This window comes from Cebus imitator, unplaced genomic scaffold (assembly GCF_001604975.1).
Source record: "Cebus imitator isolate Cc_AM_T3 unplaced genomic scaffold, Cebus_imitator-1.0 Scaffold1048, whole genome shotgun sequence".
NCBI classification, from domain to species: Eukaryota; Metazoa; Chordata; class Mammalia; order Primates; family Cebidae; genus Cebus; species Cebus imitator.
The window spans coordinates 27,638-47,992 of record NW_016108363.1 but is presented as its reverse complement, the minus strand read 5'-3'; the positions used below and the strand labels follow the sequence as shown (position 1 = coordinate 47,992).

General features: G+C 41.5%; 1 protein-coding gene across 1 annotated transcript in view; it reads left to right on the top strand.

The window, feature by feature from the left end:
- LOC108298701 (doublesex- and mab-3-related transcription factor C1) overlaps positions 1–20,355 on the top strand; it is a 67,359-nt gene that overhangs the window by 27,146 nt on the left and 19,858 nt on the right. The window lies entirely within an intron of this gene.

Sequence of the window (20,355 nt, the reverse complement as noted above, 5' to 3'; positions counted from 1 at the left end):
AGACTAGGGGTGTCTGAAGATGGCCAGTGAATGAATAAAACTGATTGACAGGGTCGTGGAAACAAGCAAAGCCCACATTGACCCTCACTGGCATGATCTCATTACACTTCCTCGTGCTGGAGTCCCAGGAAAGCCGAGTCCCTCTTTGTCATCAGTGCAGGGAGGATGGGTCAGCCTTTTGTGAGAGTGGTCTTGGAGAGTGTGCTCTCCCTTGGGATGGCTTAAAGAAACTGCCTGCCCTGCTATGTTGAGGGCACCACTCTGGGGGTTCCAGCGAGATGGCAGCTTTCCCCCTACAGGAAATAAAACAGATGAATGTGGTTTGATGGGACCCCTTGAGGTCCCCATGCTCATTTAGTCTGTGTCTGGAAGGCCCACCATTAGGCTCCATGTAGGAGACCAGTAGTCTTCTGACTGCTCTCAGGAGTGCTCTGGAGGTCTGTAGAATTACATCAGGTGACCATGGGGAGCACTGGAGGAGGGGCACAATGGATGCAGTTTTTTTCGCCCATTGGGTCACACCTTCATTTTATCAGTCAAAACGATTCCCCAGGGGGGTGCAGTGTGGGAAGAGATTGGGCGGTGAGTGGTGGGAACTGTCTCCAGGCCCCCTGTGACCTGGGAACCCTGACTCCATTCATGTACAATGTCCCCATCACCAGTTACAGCATGGGCTGTAAGTCAGCCCATGGGCTGTACCTCACAGTCGATCCCCCCAGATTTCTGGTTGGGGACAGTGGCTCTTAGACTGCATTGGTGTCTTGGAAGAGTCCTTGCCTCAGATCAACCAACGACTGTATCCTGGCTCCCTCTTGTGCTGGCGATGTGACCTCAGAATGGTGATCACACAACTCACCTTGATCCAGATGGCGGGAGGATAAAACGAAAACATGTGAAAACATTTCATGCCGCTGAGGACAAGTGTTGCTACCTCTGTAAGGTTGCCCAGGATTCACAGGAACATAGCACCAGAGAGAATGAGAGCAGGTGAGGCAGAAAAGTAAGCTTAATCTCTTGCTCACTTGCACAGTCCAATGGTCTTCTGTTCACCAAAAGTGCTGGGTGATCCTGGGGCAGTGGGATTTCTGAACCCACATCTTCTTCTGAGGCACTGTTCACTTTACTGACCTACCTGAAACATCCCTCAGGCACAGGGATTGTCAGGTGATGCAAATGCGGGTGAGGGGAGGTGTAAGCAGAGGAGGAGAACTCATAACTTGGGCACAGTCATATTTCAGAAACAAAGGTGTAAAGCTGATGACCCATGCCTTTCCCTACTGCTGACCTGTCTTTCCCCCTTCCTGCACGTGATTGCCCTGTATGTATGCTCAAGTGGTTCATCATGCAATGGGTAATGGTGCCTGCTCTTGAGATGCACATGCATCTGTTTTGTGTTGCTATAACAGAATACATGAGACTGGGTGATTTATAAAGAAAAAAAAATGTTATTTAGCTCATGGTTCTGAAGGCCAGAAAGTTGAAGGGCATGGCCCCGGCTTTGGGCGAGGGCTTGCGTGCTGTGTCATCATGTGGTGAGGAAGGTCAAGGGGGAAGTGGACACATGCAAAGAGAGAAAACCTGAGGGCCATCCTGGTTGTATAACAACCTACTATCTTGAGCACTTTGTCCATTCCTGCGAGAACTTATCCAGTCTCACCAGAGCGAGAACTCACTACTGTGAGGAGAGCACCAAGACATCTACAAGGACAAAGGTGGAGCCCTCATGACCTAAACAACCTCCCACTAAGCCTCGCCTCCCAGCACCACCACGTTGGGGATCAAATTTCAACATGAGTTGAATCTCCCGTGCGTATGGGCCTAGCAGAGGAAAGCATCTTCTGCTGTGAGGCTGCAGGGTCCACTGGCCTGGGCAAAGGGGAAGCCAGGGAAGTATGCCTGGTCCAACCAAGCCAAGAGGGCCTGAGGTGGACGATGGCAACTACAGGTCGAATCAGCAGTGGAGGTATTCCTTTCAGGAGATGATGGGGAGTGCAGTGTGTGGGAGTCAGTCAGCATCTGGTGGGTAGTGGGCATATGGTTCTGGGCAAAGCAGACCTGGACAACGTTAGGATCAGATTGGAGAGCCCTGGACGGGGTGTGGCGCTGTGGAGAGAGGGGCTCCTCGTTGCCGATTCTGGCTACATGTAAATCCCATCTCTGCCGCTTGGGTTTCAAGTGTGACTGCCGAGTTGTGCCCTATCCACCAGATTTCCCCACATCATTTCTTGTTTCAACAAGTATTCACATCCTAAATACACACACACACAAGCACAAGCATGCCCATGCACATGCATGCACAGACTCTCCCTGACACTCCTTTACAAGTGCAATGACTGAGCTCATGGTTATGACAGCAGCTGTGACGGAACAAACACCCAACAGGTCCCCAGCCCTCGGGAGTTGGAACTCTGCTCCTCTTTTGGACAGGGCTAAGCCCCATGCTGTGATGTCCTAGGAACTTTTGGAGAAGCAGCCACATGGAGCTGAGCCTCCCCTACTGAGTTGGGGCCCAGCTCAGGGGGACAGAGGCATTGTGGGGAGACAGGTGGTACCTGTGCCATCGAAAAAGCTGCAGAGACATGGGATCTAAAGAACTCCATCACTCTGTAATTAAAAGCTTTGTCTGTTCAGTACCTATGGGTCTCACCTTGGCTGTCCCCAGGGATGTAGGAAAAGGGCTGTGGGCCTTCCAAATGCTGTTGCCGACCTGAACCTTACCCCATCTGGATTTCATTTGCGCTTAAAGGCCCTGGACAGCTGAAGAACCAAAGGGTGAGTAATTCACCCGGCAGGCCCTATGAGAGCATTTATTTTCCTCCCTTAGCATTGTGCAGAGGACGACATGAGATAGGGGAGGGGGAGAGAGTATTTTGGTGTTCCTGCATCCTCGTTAGGCTTCTTGATACTAAAAAGCACATCCAGTATGTTTGTCCATTTACTTCGGGGATTCCTGGTGTTGCAATTTCTAACAGGGCCTCCTCCATGGCTGTTAGTTAACAGGGACAATTATGCTTCAACCCCCCTTTCAGAATGCTCCCGCTGTTACTGTGTTGCAGCACATGCCAAGGTCACCTTAGGAAGGCAAAAGAAAAATAAAAAATGAAGCCCTCATCTTCTGTAAAGGAACAATGCATAGTTGCAGACGAGGTCGCCTGTTGGAAGGGCTCTCTGTCTTGTGGGGGGGGAGGGCAGGGGGGCTTGGGAGCTCTTTGTCAGTACAGGGGTTAACGCCTTTTCTGAGATCCACACAGATTCTTCCTCCACATGACCCTCCCGCCTCTGCATGTAAACACCGCCCAGTTTTCCTCAGATATGAAGACCGTGTGCATTGCTGGGGGGAGAGAGACGTTACTCCGTCTTCATTCCTGCATGTAAGTGCCCCACCAGGGTCAGAGCTGCCAGCTGTGGAAGACTCACCGTTGATTGGCCACAGCCCATTGCCACCAGGACCCAGGAACAAGCAGCGCTGCCTCGAGGAGGAGGGCGGACAGCCTAACAGGGCTAAGGGAGATGCTAGCTCTCTCCCTCCACAACCCCACCACCGCGAAAGCTGACCACCCCCAGTTCACCCGACGTGTTGAAAGTTACATCAAATGCCACAAAGCAAAAAACAGTCAAGCGTGCCAGCGTTTATTTCAGGCCCGGTGACCGGGACACCGCCGGCGAGCAGGGGCGTGGAGCAGCAGAAGGGGCTCGGTCACCGTTCAGGTCTTTGTGTCTGTGGCTCCGGTGGTCTCAGATTCTGAGTGTCCGGTGGCCTCTCCTAGGGAGAAAAGCAGAGTGACAAGTGGACCTTGGAAGCCCTGGGGATTTCTGGCTTGGTCTGAGGTTCTCTTGGTGGAACAGGAAGGGGCGGCGGATGGGCTTGGCGTTGAGCAGTGAGAGAGGCAGAGGCTGGCTCCCAAGGAGCTCTCGCCTGAAGCACTTGGTGAAACATGCCAGGGCCCTCTGGAACCGGCTCCTCCAAGACCGTCGCAGACGAGCAGGTTCCCTGGGGAAGCCTGTGCCCCTGGATGGGTCCTCCGTGGCGTCAGGCGCAACAACCAACTCCTCGGGATCTTTTTGCGGCGCTTTCACATTCTGAAAGACAAACTAAATAGCCGGATCCTCATGGCCCCTCCCATCCCCGGCTTCCGTTACCCCATCCGGCAACTGTTGGGTGCCTCCCCCGGCCCTCTTCCAGGGGCTGGGGATGCAGCAGTGACCTGCACAGACGAAAGCCCAGCCTCCCAGAGGACATTCCAGGACAATGGAGGGAAGCCAGACTCACCAGGTCAGCAGGTGGAAGGAAGGGAGTGAAGATCATGCTTCCAAGAGTGTGTGATGTGCCAGTAGGGACCACCACGACTTCGTTGAAGACACCGGTGAAGCTCGTCACTCTGCCGGGTGCAAAGAGGCCGAGGGCCTGCCCCCTCCACGCCCCATTCAGCCCCTCTGCCCCTGCCCTATCGTCCCTCCTTCCTCCTGCCTCGTGCTCCAGCAGCGGATACGTTTGTGGTATGTCACATTCCGTCTGTTCCTGTGTCTCTTACTCCCACTCCTCCAATCTTTCTTTCCTCTGTTTCTTCCTCCTGGCCCTCCCAGCAGGCTTGAGCCACCTTTCTCCTTGCCCAGCGGAAAAAAGCAGAGCTCTTCAAGCTGGTGGTGAGTCATCATTTGGTGTTGATGTGGGTGCTCACCTACCTTTGATTCACGGGATTATGTACATGGATGCCCTGGGCAGGTGTATGGGTCCAAAAATGAGTCGCCACAGCAAGGAGGGTGAGCTGGGTGATGGCATCCAGAGTCCAAGTCAACAGCAGTTTTCCTTTCAGAGGGTTATGTGAGACTCCATGTCTGTGTGACAGTCAGTATCAGGTGGTTTAGGGCCTGGAGGGCTTGGACACTGTGAGAGGGAGGGAGAGGAGAAGGGCCTGGCCTGGGATGAGTTGAAAGCAGAACAGCAGACCAGCCTGGGCAGCATAGGGAGACCCTAGCCCCACAGAAAATTTAAAAAGTAGCCTGGCATGGTGGCACACACCTGTAGTCCCAGCTACTCAGGAGGCTGACGTGGGAGGATTGCTTGAGCCTAGGAGGCGGAGGCTGCAGTGAGCCGTGATCGCACCACTCCACCGCACTTCAGCCTGGGAGACAGAGCGAGACTGTCTCAAAAACAAACTGACAAACAAACAGAAGAAAGTGGAACAGCAGAGGTGAAAGCTCCTTGTTGCCTGGCCTTGCTCTGTCAAAATCAGGCTTTGACATCTGGGTTTCAAGCAATGCTGCCAAGTTATACCCCCTGTTTACTAACCAGGCCTGTGGGATCTGCGCCGCTGACTTCACAGGGACTCCCTGCAAACCATATCCTGAAGGGAAAGTGGAAGTAGGTGGCCTCAGTCTTTTATTTGGCTTTTGAAAAAATTGTGCTGTTTAGGAAAGCATCTCTTACATAACCCTGAGGATACAGAGCTGATCTCTGTAAGCCTATCATGGGCCATGCCCTGAATGAGGCTCTGCTTCAAGCTATTCTGTGAGGGAGAAACGGAGAGAGGCATGAATGTAGCAGGGAGGGATGCAGGGACTTTATGGGGCTATGGTAGGACTGAGGAGGCGGGCAGCCACTTAGCCTTGGGAGTTGGAATGGAGTCAGTGAAGAGTTCCCAGAGGAGGCGTGTTTGAAAGGAGGGACTAAAGAAATTGACCAAGAAATAGAGAAAAGGGAGAGCATCACAAGTGGAGGCAAGCCCAAGACAATACCGTGAGTTTTTGCAACTGAAAATATGCAGGCCCAGTTTTCTGTTCTAGGGTTTAATAGGAAAGTAAAGTCAGTCACAACGTTCCAGTACAGGAACCTGAAAAGCTGTGCCTTACAGAGACACCGAACTTTGGTTTTGAGAAGCAAAAGTGTATATTTTTAGTAGAATTTTGATGGCAGTCCACTGATCATTTTTTCCAGTGTGATTCATGCTTCATGTGTCCTACCTAAGATATCGTTGCCTAGCCTCACAACAGAGATTTTCTCTTCTGTTGTTTGTAGGTTTTAATATTCTGCAATTCACACTTAGATCTAGGATTTACTTTGAATTAATGCCTGCATGAAGTGTGAATAATGTCTGGATGAATGGTGAGATACTGAAGTTGTTCGAGTCTTCCATAAAGAGATCTACTTTTTCCAGCACCGTTAGTTTATTGTCAGCTAATTTAATTATCTTTGGGCCTTTATTAAAAATCAACTTAACTATATATATATATGTAAGTCTATTTCTAGGCCTTCTATTTCGTCCAATGATCCCTATGTGAATTCTTAAGGTCATATCAGGCTGTCACGATTACCATATCTTTATGTTTAGTCAGAGACTTCAGTGATGTGAGTCCTTCATGTTTGTTCTTTTCCAAATGGCTTTGGCTCTTCTATGTCGTTTGCATTTATAAATAACTTTGAAAAACAGTTCTTCACTTTAATTATGACTATGGTAAGCCTATAGATCAATTACTTGAGAACTCACATCTTAACCTGAGTCTTCTGATCAAAGAACATGATATATCTCTGTTTATTTAGATCTTCACTTTCTCTCGCCAATATTTTATAGTGGTCTGCATACAGGTCTTTCACATGTTCCATTAAAATTCTCAATAGATACCCCATTTATTTTGCTGTAATTATAAATTACACTTAAAATAATGTCATCTCCAATTATTTGTTCCCAGTATGTTGAAATACAGTGAGTTTTTGTATGTTGAGTTTCTATCTTGTAACTTTGTTATGTCACTTATTAGGTCTAGGGGATGTTTTTCCCCACATTCCTTACTATTTTGTACGTAGACTATCATGCTGTTTGTAAATGGAGAGTTTTTTATTCCTTCCTTTTCAATCTGTATGCCTTCTATTTATTTTGCTTGGCTCATTACACTGGCTGAGACCTCAAGTATAAATGTATATGCATGGTAAGAGTCTGCTGTATTTTTAACGTTATGGGAGAAGCATTCAGTATTTCACCATTAGGTATGATGTCAGCTGCACGTTTTTTGTAGGAGCACTTTATTAGGTTGAAGATGTTGCTTTATGTACTTATCAAGTGGTTTGGTTTTTTTTTTTCTTTTTTTTTTTGGCAATGAATAGGTGTTTTATGCTATCAAATTACTTTTCTGTTATTCATCTTGACGATATCTGTTATTTTCTTTTATTCCATTAATATGGTAAAATACATTCATGGACTTTTAATGCTAAATGGCCTCGCATTCCTAGGACAAACTGTGCTTGGTAATAGATTATATTTTTTCATACATTACCGTATTCAAGTTGCCAAAATTTCGTCAAGGAGTTTTGCATCTATGTTCATTAGGAACACTGGTTTGTAGTACTTTTTTTTCTTCTGGTGTCTTTTCCCTTTTTTTTTTTTTTTTTTTTATTTTTTTTTGTTTTTTTTTATTTTTTTTTTTTTTTTTTTTTTAAATTAAAGCAATGCTGCCATCATAAAATGAATTGGGAAGTGTTCCGTCCTGTATTTTCTGAAAGTGTTCTTTTAGGACTACCAATATGTTTTCTTTAAATTTGTGATGCTGTTTACCAGTAAATCTATCAAATACAAAAGTTTTCTTTATGATTTACAGGTTTGGTTTAAAAAAAATCTTCACATAACCATTCTTTTAATCTTAACAAGGTCTTTAGGGATGATTACCAATTAATTATATTGTAGTTATTACAAGAGTGTGGTTAAAAAAAAATCCTCAGCTTTTAAATGTCTTTTCTTTTTTCTTCTAAAAATAACGGGATACATGTGCAGAAAGTGCGGGTTTGTTACATAAGTATATGCGTGTCATGGTGGTTTGCTGCACCTGTCGACCCGTCTTCTAAGTTCCCTCCCCTCGCTCCCTCGCCCTCCACCTCCCCAACAGGCCCTGGTGTGTGTGGTTCTCCTCACTGTGTCCATGTGTTCTCGCTGTTCAACTCCCACTTATGAGTGAGAACATGCGGTGTTTGGTTTTCTGTTCCTGTGTTAGTTTGCTGAGAATGGTGGCCTCCAGCTTCATCCATGTCCCTGCAAACGACATGATCTCATTCCTTTTTATGGCTGCATAGTATTCCATGGTGTATATGTACCACATTTTCTTTATCCGGTCTATCATTGATGGGCATTTGGGTTGGTTCCAAGTCTTTGCTATTGTAAATAGTGCTGCAGTAAACATACGTGTGCACGTGTCTTTATAGTAGAATGATTTATATTCTTTTGGGGTATATACCCAGTAATGGGATTGCTGTGTCAAATGGTATTTCTGGTTCTAGATCCTTGAGGAATCGCCATACTGTCTTCCACAATGGTTGAACTCCTTTACACTCCCGCCAACAGTGTAAAAGCATTCCCATTTCTCCACAGCCTCGCCAGCATCTATTGTTTCTTGACATTTTAATAATCGCCATTCTGACTGGCATAAGTTTCTATCTCGTTGCGGTTTTGATTTGCATTTCTCGGATGATGAGTGATGTTGAGCTTTTCTTCATATGCTTGTTGGCTGCGTAAATGTCTTCTTTTGAGAAGTGTCTGTTCATATCCTTTGCCCACTTTTTGATGGGATTGTTTGTTTTACTTCTTGTAAATTTGTTTAAGTTCCTTGTAAATTCTGGATATTAGACCTTTGTCATATGGGTAGATTGCAAAAATTTTCTCCCATTCTGTAGGTTGCCTGTTCCCTCTGGTGATCGTTTGTTTTGCTGTGCAGAGGCTCTTTAGTTTAAGTAGATCCCATGTGTCAATTTTGTTTTTTGTTGCAACTGCTTTTGGCGTTTCGTCATGAAGTCTTTGCCCATTCCTGTGCCCTGAATAGTATTGCCTGGGTTTTCTTCTAGGGTTTTTATGGTTTGGGTTTTACATTTAAGTCTTTAATCCATCTTTAGTTAATTTTTGTATAAGGCGTAAGGAAGAGGTCCCGTTTCAGCCTTCTGCATACGGCTAGCCAGTTTTCTCAACACCACTTATTAAATAGGAGATCCTCTCCCCTTGTTTTTGTCAGGTTTGTCGAAGATCAGATGGTTGTAGATGTGTGATGTTATTTCTGAGGTCTCTGTTCTGTTCCATTGGTCTATATGTCTGTTTTGGTACCAGTACCACGGTGTTTTGGTTACTGTAGCCTTGTAGTATAGTTTGAAGTCGGGTAGCATGATGCCTCCAGTTTTGTTCTTCTGGCTTAGGGTTGTCTTGGCTACACAGGGTCTTCTTTGATTCCATATGAAACTTAATGTAGTTTTTCTAGTTCTGTGAAGAAAGACAATGGTCTTGATGGAAATAGCATTGCATCTGTAAATTACTTCGGGCAGTATGGCCATTTTCACGATATTGATTCTTCCTGTTCATGAGCATGGAATTTTCTTCCATTTGTTTGTGTCCTCTCTTATTTCCTTAAGCAGTGGTTTGTAGTTCTCCTTGAAGAGGTCCTTCACATCCCTTGTGAATTGCATTCCTAGGTGTTTTATTTTCTTTGTAGCAATTGTGAATGGGAGTTCACTCATGATTTGGCTCTCTGCTTGTCTATTATTGGTGTATAGGAATGCGTGTGATGTTTGCACATTGATTTTGTAACCCGAGACTTTGCTGAAGTTGCTTATCAGCTTAAGGAGTTTCTGGGCTGAGACGATGGAGTTTTCTACTATACGGTCATGTCATCTGCAAACAGAGACAATTTGTCTTCCTGTCTTCCTATTTGTATACCCTTTATTTCTTTCTCTTGCCCGATTTCCCCTGCCAGAACTTCCAATTCTGTTGAATAGGAGTGGTGAGAGAGGGCATCCTTGTCTTGTGCCGGTTTTCAAAGGGAATGCTTCCAGCTTTTGCCCATTCAGTATGATACTGCCTATGGGTTTGTCATAAATAGCTCTTATCATTTTGAGATACGTCCCATCAATACGTAGTTTATTGAGAGTTCTTAGCATGAAGCGTTGTTGAATTTTATCGAAGGTCTTTTCTGCGTCTATTGAGATAATCATGTGGGTTTTTTCATTGGTTCTGTTTACGTGAGGGATTACGTTTATCGATTTGCGTATGTTGAAGCAGCCTTGCATCCCAGGGATGAAGCTGATTTGATCATGATGGATAAGCTTTTTGATGGGCTGCTGGGTTTCTTTGCCAGTGTTTTTTTGAGGATTTTCATATCGATGTTCGTCAGGGATATTTGCCTGAAATTTTCTTGTTTTGCTGTGTCTCTTCCAGGTTTTGGAATCAGGATGATGCTGGCCTCATAAAATAAGTTAGGGAGGAGTCCCTCTTTTTCTATTGTTTGAAATACTTTCAGAAGGAATGGTACCAGCTCCTCTTTGTACCTCTGTTGGAATTTGGCTGTGAACCTGTCTGGTCCTGGGCTTTTGTTGTTGTTGTTGTTGGTAGGCTGCTAATTACCGCCTCAATTGTGATTATCTTTTTAATGTGGTGCATCACATTAATTAATTTGCATGTGTTGAACCATCCTTGCTTCCCAGGGATAAATCCTGCTTAGTCACGGTGAACAATCATTTTAATGTGCTGCTGAGTTTGGCTTGCTCATATTTTGTTGAGAATTTCTGCATGTATGTTCGTCACGGATATTGTCCTCTTGCTTTCTTTTCCTGAAGTGTCTTCATCAGGCTTTGGTATCAGGGTGACGCTGGCCTCATAGCACGAACTTGAAAGCATTCTCTCTTCTTCAGGCTTTGGGAAGCGTTTGAGAAGGTTTGGTGTTAACTTTCTTGAAATGTTCCGTAGAATTCACCAGGGAAGCCATCTGGTCCTCAACTTTTCCTTAATGGGAGGTTTTTGATTACTGATTCAATCGCCTTACTCTTTATTGGTCTGTTCTGATTTTCTGTTTCTTCATGATGCAGGCTTGGTTGGTCATATGCATCTATGAATTTGTCCACTTCCGGGCTGATCCATTTATTGCTGCGTAATTGTTCGCAGTTGTCTCTTATGGTTCTTTTTATATTCGTGGCATCAATTGTAAAGCCTCTTCTTTCATTTCTGATTTTATTTCCCTGATTATTCTCTCTTTCCTTATTATTTAGTCTAGCTAAGGGTTTGTTAATTTTGTTTATCTTTTCAAAACACCAACTCTTACTTTCATTGATTTTTTCCTATGGTTTTCTATTCTCTACTTTGTTAATTTCTTCTCTAATCTTTATTATTTCATTCCCTCTGCTATCTTTGGAGTCAGTTTGTTCTTCTTTTCCTAGTTCCTTGAGATAAAAAATGAATTTAATGGACGTCAATATTTTGTTTAAATCAATGAACGTGATGTTTGTTTTCTATTTCCCCATTTGTTCTTTACTACTCTCATCCATTTTTTTTCATCTCATCGCATTTTGGTTGGGCGTTTTAAGATTCCATTTGTCTTCACTACTGTCTTATTAGATATATCTATTTCAATTTATTTAAATGGTTGCGCTAGGGCTTACAATATGCATGCTCAACTTATCACACTCTATCTTCAAGTAATGTATACCATTTCACATACAGTGTTTGAACCTCACTAGAGTATACCTTACTTTTCTTCTCTCTCTCTTTTTTTTTTTTTTTTGGGCAGTGTTATTGTTATGCATTTTATTTCTACATATGCTATAACATATGTATGTTATAAACATAATTCCGCTTTCAAGTCAATTTGTTATAAACTGTCAGTTGTCAGTTATATATTTTTCAAATCTGATGATTATGTGTCTTGGGGTTGCTCTTCTTGAGGAGTATCTTTGTGGTGTTCTCTGTATTTCCTGGATTTGAATGTTGGTCTGCCTTGCTAGGTTGGGGAAGGTCTCCTGGATAGTGTCCTGAAGAGTGTTTTCTGACTTCGTTTCATTCTCTCCATCACTTTCAGGTCCACCAATCAAACGTAGATTTGGTGTTTTCGCATAATCCCGTATTTCTTGGAGGCTTTGTTCATTTCTTTTCAGTCTTTTTTTTTTTTCTCTAATCTTGTCTTCTCTCTTTATTTCATTGAGTTGATCTTCAGTCTCTGATAGCCTTTCTTATGCTTCATCAATTCAGCTATTGAAACTTGTGTATGCTTCATGAAATTCTCATGTTGTGTTTTCAGTTCCATCAGGTCGTTTATGTTCTTCTCTACACTGGTTATCCTAGTTAGCATTTGGTCTAACCTTTTTTCAAGGTTCTTAGCTTCCTTGCATTGGGCTAGAACATGGTCCTTTAGCTCAGAGAAGTTTGTTATTACCCACCTTCTGAAGCCTGCTTCTGTCAGTTTGTCAAACTCATTCTCCATCCAGTTTTGTTCCCTTGCCGGTGAGGAGTTGTGATGGAGGAGAAGAGGCGTTCTGGTTTTTGGAATTTTCAGCCTTTTTGCTCTGGTTTCTTCCCATCTTTGTGGATTTATCTACCTTTGGCGTTTGAAGCTGGTGACCTTTGGATGGGGTCTCTGAGTGGACATCCTTTCTGTTGATGTTGAAAGTATTTCTTTCTGTTTGTTAGTTTTCCTTCTAACAGTCAGGCCCCTCTGCTGCAGGTCTGCTGGAGTTTACTGGAGGTCCACTCCAGACCCTGCTTGCCTGGGAATCACCAGCAGGGGCTGCAGAACCGCAAAGATTACTGCCTGTTCCTTTCTCTGGTAGCTTCATCTCAGAAGGGTACCTGCCAGATGCCAGCCAGAGCTCTCCTGTATGAGGTGTCTGTCAGTGCCTGCTGGGAAGTGTCTCCCAATCAAGATACAAGGGGATCAGGGAGCCACTTGAGGAGGCAGTCTGCCCCTTATCAGAGCTCAAACGCTATGTTGGAAAATCCACTGTTCTCTTCAGAGCTGCCAGGCAGGGATGTTTAAGTCTGCTGAAGCGGTATACCCACAACTGCCCCTTTTCCCAGGTGCTCTGTCCCGGGAAGGTGAGGTCTTTATTTATAAGTCCCTGACAGGCTGCTGCCTTTTTTCAGAGATGCCCTTCCCAGCGAGGAGGGATTCTAGTGACACAGTCTGCCTACAGAAGCCTTGCTGAGCTTCCGTGGGCTCCACCCTGTTCAAATTTCCTGGCAACTTTGTTTACACAGGCCAGATTAAAGCTGCCTGCTGGAGCCTCAGCGGTGGTGGACACCCCTCCCCACCACCGAGCTCGAATGTCCCAGGTGGAGCTCAGACTGCTGTGCTGGCTGTGAGAATTTCAAGCCAGTAAATCTTAGCTTGTTGCTCTTCGTAGGGGTGGAACCCACCGAGCCAGATCACTTGGCTCCCTGGCTTCAGCCCCCTTTTTCAGGGGAGCGAATGGTTCTATCTTGCTGGCATTCCAGGCGCCACTGAAAAAAAAAAAAAAAAACTGCTGTGGCTAGCTCAGTGTCTTCCCAAATGGCCACCCAATTTTGTGCTGGAAACCCAGGGCCCTGGTGTTGTAGGCACCAGAGGGATTGTCCTGGTCTGCGGATTGTGAAAACCATGGGAAAAACACAGTATCTGGGCCGGAGTGTTGGGAACAGTCCCTAATGCCTTCCCTTGCCTGAGAGAGGGAGTTCCCCGGCCTCTTGAGATTCCTGGATGAGGCGACACCTCACCCTGCTTCAGCTCACCCTTATTGGGCTGCACCCATTGTCCAGCCAGCCACAACGAGATGAACCATGTGCCTCAGTTGGAAATACAGAGATCACCCACCTTCTGTGTGGCTCTGGCTGGGAGCTGTGCACAGGAACTGTTCCTATTTGCCCATCTTGCCAGCAATCCTGTATATATATATAATTTTATATATTATATATATATATATATATAATATATAAAATAATATATATATAAAATATATAAAATATATAAAATATATATATATAATATATATATATAATATCCTATATATAATTATATATAGGATATTATATATATATAACATGTATATTATATAATATATATATATTATTGCTGGCATATAATATATAATATATATATTATGTATATAATATATATTAAATATATATTACATATACAATATATATGTTACACATATATGCAATATATATTATATATTAATTATATATATTACATATATGTTATATATATGTAATGAGAAAAATGCTATCTTTTATGTATATAGCCATAGGTTTCATTCATTCCTCTTGGTCAATCCAAGTTTCCACGTGGTATCATTTTACTTCTGCCCATATTTACTTCTACCTGTATGTATTTTTGGGGAGAAATGGCTTTTCATGTCTTTTGCCAATTTCTCAATGAGGTTATATGCTTCATTATTAATTTCTAAAACTAATTTGTATAATCTAGATACAAGTCACTTATAAGTTACATGATTTGCAAATACTTTCTCCCATTCTGTGGCTTCTTTTTTTCACATTGTTGATGGTATTATTAATTACAGCAAAAAATAGTTTTTAATTTTAATGAAGTCCTGTTTATCCTATCCCATTGTAGTTTTAGTTTGCATTTGTCTGTTGATGAATGATGTTGAGTACCTTTCCATATGTCTGTTTGCCATTTGTATGTCTTCTTTTGAAACGTTTCTCTTCAGATTCTTTGCCTATTTTTCAATCGGATTACTACACTTTTTTCCCTATAGAGTTGTTTGAGCTCCTCATGTATTGTGATAATTAATCTCTTGTTAGATGGGTAGTTTGCAAATATTTTCTCCCATTCTGTGGGTTTGTCTCTTTACTTTGTTGATGAACAAAGGATTCCATTTGAAACTCTTAGTTTCATTGATATTTTTTCCCCTATGCTTTTCTATGGTCTATTTTGTTTTCATTGTTGATGGTTTCCTTTGCTGTGGCAGAAGCTTTCCAACTTGGTGTGACCCCATTTGTCCATTTTTTTGCTTTGGTTGACTGTGTATGTGGGGTGTTACTTAAGAAGTCTTTACCCAGTGCACTATACTGGAGAGCTTCTCCTTATGTCTTCTTTTAGGAGTTTCATAGTTTGAAGTCTTAGATTTAAGCTTTTAATCCATTTTAATTTGATTTTTGTATAAGTTGAAAGATAGGGGTCCAGTTTCATCCTTCTGCATATGAATATCCAGTTTTTCCCAGCACCATTTATTGAAGAGACTCTTTTCCCCAATGTATGTTCTTGGCACCTTTGTGGAAAATGAGTTCGCTGTAGGTGTGTGAGTCTGTTTCTTGGTTCTCCATTCTGTTCCATTGATCTACATGTCTGTTTTTATGCCAGTACCATGCCTTTTTGGTTACTATAGCTCTGTAGTATAATTTGAAGTCAGGTAATATGATTCCTCCAGTTTTGTTCTTTTCGTTCAGGATAGCTTTGGCTCTTCTGGGTCTTTCTTGGTTCCACATAAATCTTAGGATTGTATTTTCTATTTCAGTGAAAAATATTATTGTGTTGTCGATAGGGATTGCATTCGATCTGTAGATTGCTTTGGATAGTATGGATATTTTAACAATAACAATTCTTCCAATCAAGGAACATAGAATATCTTTTCATACTTTTGTGTCCCCTTCAGTTTCCTTCAGGAGTGTGTTTTATAGCATTCCTTGTAGACGTTTTCACTTCCTTGGTTAAGTTTAACTCCTAGGTATTTTATTTTATTGATAGCTGTTGTAAAGGGGATTACTTTCTTGATTTCTTTTCCCAATTGTTCACAGTTGGTAGTGATTTTCGTATGTTGATTCTGTATACTGCGACCTTACTGAATTCGTTTGTCAGTGCTAACAGTTTTTTGGTGGGGTCTTTAGGTTTTTCCAGATATAGGATTATGCCATCTGCAAACAAGGATAATTTGAATTTTTCCTCTGTAATTTTGACACACTTTAGTTCTTTCTCTTGTCTGATTGCTCGGGCTAGAACTTCCAGTACTACGTTGAATAACAGTGGTGAAAATGGGCATCCTCGTCATGTTGCAGATCTTAGAGGAAAGGCTTTCAGTTGTTGCCCATTCAGTATGATACTAGCGGTGGGTGTGTCATGTGTGACTTTTATTATGCTGAGGTATGTTTTTTCTATACCCAGTTTCTTCAGAGTTTTTATAATGAAGGGATGTTTAATTTTTATCAAGCGCTTTCTCAGCATCCATTGAAATTATCGTATGTTTTTTGTCCTTCATTCTGTTGATATCATGCATCACATTGATTGATTTGCATATGATGAATCATCCTTCCATCTCTGGGATAAATCCCATTTGGTCATGATGAATTGTCTTTTTACTGTGTTGGTGAATTCGGTTTGTGAGTGAGTATGTTGTTGAGGATTTTTGCATCAACATACCTCAGCGATATTGGCCTGTAGCAGTTTTCGGCGTGTGTGTGTGTGTGTGCACGCGCGCGTGCGTGTGTGCACGTGTGTGTGTGCGTGTGTGTGTGTGCGCGCACGCGCCCGTCTTTGTCTGGTTTTAGTTTCAGGAAAACACTAGTCTCGTAGAATTAGTTTGGAAGTATTCCCTCCTCCTCTGCTTTTTGAAATTGTTTGAGTAGGATTAGCATTTGTTGTTCTTTAAATGTTTGGCACAATTCGGCAGTGAAGCCATCGGGTTCCAGGCTTTACTTTGCTGTGAGACTTTTTGTTACGACTTCCATCTCATTACTTGTTATTGTTCTGTTCAGGTTTTGAATTCCCTCATGGTTCCATCTTTGTAGATTGTATGTGTGTAGGAATTTATCCATTCCTTCGAGGTTTTCCAGTCTATAGGCATATAGTTGCTTACTGTAGACTCTAACGACACTTTGAATCTCTGCAGTATCAGTTGCAATGGTTCCTTTGTCATCCCTGATTTTACTTACCTGGTTCTTTTGTTTCTTATTTATTCTGTCTAAAAGTGGGTCCATTTGGTTTCTCTTTTGAAAAAGCAAACTTTTCATTTCCTTGATCTTTTGCATTGTTTTCTTTGTTTCGATTTTATGTATTTCTGCTCCAATCTTTATTATTCCTTTTCCTCTACTAATTTTGAGTTTGGTTTGCTCTTGCTTTTCTAGTTCCCTAAGATGTGTTGTCAGGTTGTCTATCTGAAGTTCTTCTACTTTTTTTGATATAGGTTCTTACAAGTATAAGCGTCCCTCTTAGTGCTGCTTTTGCTGCAACCCATAGGTTTTGGTAGTTTGTGTTTCCATTATCATTTGTTTTAAGACATTTTTCAATTTCCTTCTTAATTTTTTCACTGACCCCACTGGTCATTGAGGAATACATTTTCTAAATTGCACATTTTTGTGTAGTTTCCAAAATTCGTCTTGTTATTGGTTTCAAGTTTTATTCCATTGTGGTCAGAGAAGATACTTGATATTATTTTGAATGTTTTAAGACTTGTTTTGTGGCCTAACGTATGGTCTATCCTTGAGAACTTATCCATGGGCTGAGGAGAAGGATGTGTACTCTACAGCTGTTGGACGAAATGTTCTGTAACTATCTATTAGGCCCATTTGGTCTATTGTGCAGGTTAAGTCCAATGTTTCTTTGCTGACTTTCTGTCTGGATGATCTGTTCAATGCTGAAAATGGGGTGTTGACGTCTCCAACTATTATTTGTCTTTCAACATTTTAAGTCCTTTAGTTTGTTTCCGCAATGCTTCGTGGTTTTGCAGAATATAAGTTTTGCACTTTCTGTTAGGTTTATTCCTATGTATTTTAATATTTCTGATGTTATTGCAAATGGAATTGTTTTCTTAATTTCGTATTCAATGAACTTTCTGCTACTCTACAGAAACAGAAATTGTTTCTGTGTATTGGCATTGTATTCTTTCACCTTGCCAAATTCAGTTATTACCTTTAAAGTGTTTTAGTGGATTCCTTAAGATTCTATAATTACAAGATGATGCCGTATGCTAACAGAGGTAGTTTTATGTCTTTATTTCCCATCTTGATGCCCTTTATTTCTTTCTGAAGACCAATTACCATGGCCACAACCCTCAATACATTGTTGAGTAGTAGTGGCTGCATCAGGCATCCTTGTGCTGTTTCTGACATTAAGGGTAAAAGATTTGGTCTTCCGCCATTAAATATGATATTACCTGTGGGTGTTTCCATAGGTGCTCTTTATCAGTTTGAGGAAATTCCCTTCTATTCCCAGTTGTTTTGAGTGTATTTCTCATGACAGGGTGTTGAACTTTTTCAAATGCTTCTTCTCCATAAGTTGAGATGATCGTATGTTTTTTGAATGATTCCCTGTTCGTATGATAAAATCCATTTATTGATGTGCGGCTGTTAAAGCAACCTTGCGTGCCTGAGATGAATGCTACTTGGTGACCGAGTATAAATATTTTTATGTGTTGCTGGATTTGGTTTGCTAATATTTTGTTGTTGTTGTTGTTGTTGTTGTTTTTCCGTCCATATTCATTGTTTTACTTTCGAGTCTATATACGATTTTGCTGCCAGGCTTATGAGTTAGGAAGTTTTCCCTCTTCTTCTCTTTCTTTGGGAAGAATTATTGAAGAATTGCTATTAATTCTTATTTACATATTTAGTACAATTAACCATTGAAGCCATCTGAGCCTGGTCTTTTTTTCTGGGTAGTTTTTTTTTTTTTTTTTTTTTTTTTTTTTTTTTNTTTTTTTTTAATTACTAATTCATTCTGTTTCATTTTCATAGATCTCTTTATCTTGTCTGTTTCTCCTCAAGCCAATTTACATGATTTGTATCTGCCTAGAAATTCATCCATTTAATCTAAGTCATCAAATCCATTGGCATACCATTGCTCATATTATTTCTTTATAATCCTCTATATTTCCATAATGTCGATAGTAATGTCTCCTCTTTCTTTCTTGATTTCAGTAAATAGAGCCTCCTCACTTTTCTCGTTGGTCAATCTAGCTTACAGTTTGTCAATTTTGTTGACCTCTGCAAGGAATCAGATTTTTGTTTCATTGGTTTATCTCTGTTATTTTTCCATTCTTTATTTCATTAACTTGCGCCCTGATCAGTGTCCACTTTTCTTTTCGACCTGCTTAGGTTTAGTTTGCTCTTTTTCCCAGCATCTCAATGTGGAGGGTAAAGTCATTGACCTGAGCTATTTCTTATTTTTAAAAATATCAGCATTTAGAGCTATACATTTTCTTCTAAGCACTGCTTAACTGCATCCCAAAAGTTTGACATGGTGAGCCTTCATTTTCATATATCTCAAAAAGTATTGTCTAGTTTCCCTTTTGATTTCTTCTCTGATCCTTGATTGTTTAGGAGTTTGTTAATTTCTGTATGCTCGTGAATTTCCCAATAATGTATGCTTTATCGATGTGTAATTTCATTCCATTGTGGTTGGGGGACCTATTTTATGTTATTTCTATCCTTTTAAATTTATTAAGGTGTTTTATAGCCCACCATATGGTCTATCCTGGAGAACATTTCAGGTGTACTTGAGAGGAATATACGTTCCGATGTTGTTGGGTGTAGTGTTCTCTAAATGTCTGTTAGGTCCATTTGATGTATTGCTTTTTCAAATCTAGTATATCCTTGATACTCTGCCTAGCTTTACTATTCATTATTGAAAGCAAGGTATTGAAGTCTCAAACTATGTTTGCCAAATTATCTATTCCCCCTTTCATTTCTGTCAGTGTTCACTTCAGGTATTTTGGTGTTCTGTTGTGCAGTGCAAATATATTTATAATTTGTATGTCTTCCTGTTCACACCTTTATAATTGCAGAATGTTCATGCCTTATCTCCAGGCATATTTTGTGTTTTAAACTCTACTTTTTTCTGGGGTTGACAAAACTACTCCAGCTCTCTTGTGGTTGCTCTTTTCAGTGCACGTATTTTCTCCTCCGTTTACATTCTAACTGTCTGTGCCTTTGAAGTGTGGGTCTTGTAGACAGCATCTAGTTCAATCATGTTTTTATCACAGCCTGTCAATATCTGCTTTACAATAGGTTTGTATTGTTCAGTCTATTCACGCTGAACTTAATGTGATTACTTAATGTAATTACTGTTGGGGTAGAATTTATGCCTGCCGTTTTTTGTATTTCCTTTCTCGTGTCTTAATATTCCTCTGTCCCTGCACTGAGGTATTCTTTTCTGCCAAACAGATATTTTCTCAAATGCTCTATTCATTTCCTTGTTGTTTCTTTATTGTATTTTTGAGTTGTTTACTTAGCGATTGCCCCAAGGATTACAGTTCGCGTTTTAACTTAAAGAAATCTAGTTCAGATTGATACCACCTTAATTTTAATATTATACAAAAACTGTGACCCTATAAAGCTCGAGTCTCTTCTCCTTTGTGCTACTATTGTCATAAAAGCACTTCTTTATTCCTTTAAAACCCATCTATAATGATTGCTTTATGCAGCAACTGTCCTTTAAATCAGGTAAAAGAAAGGAAGAGTTACAAATAACAGTGCATTCCTACAGCCTTTTATCAGTGCTGTGCAGTTAGTTACCTTTAGTGGTATTCTTATTTGTTCATCAGGATTTGAGTTACTGTCCGCTGTCTTTTGTGGGTTTCCCTTTAATACTTTTTTTTTTTTTTTTTTTTTTTTTTTTTTTTTTTTTTTTTTTTTT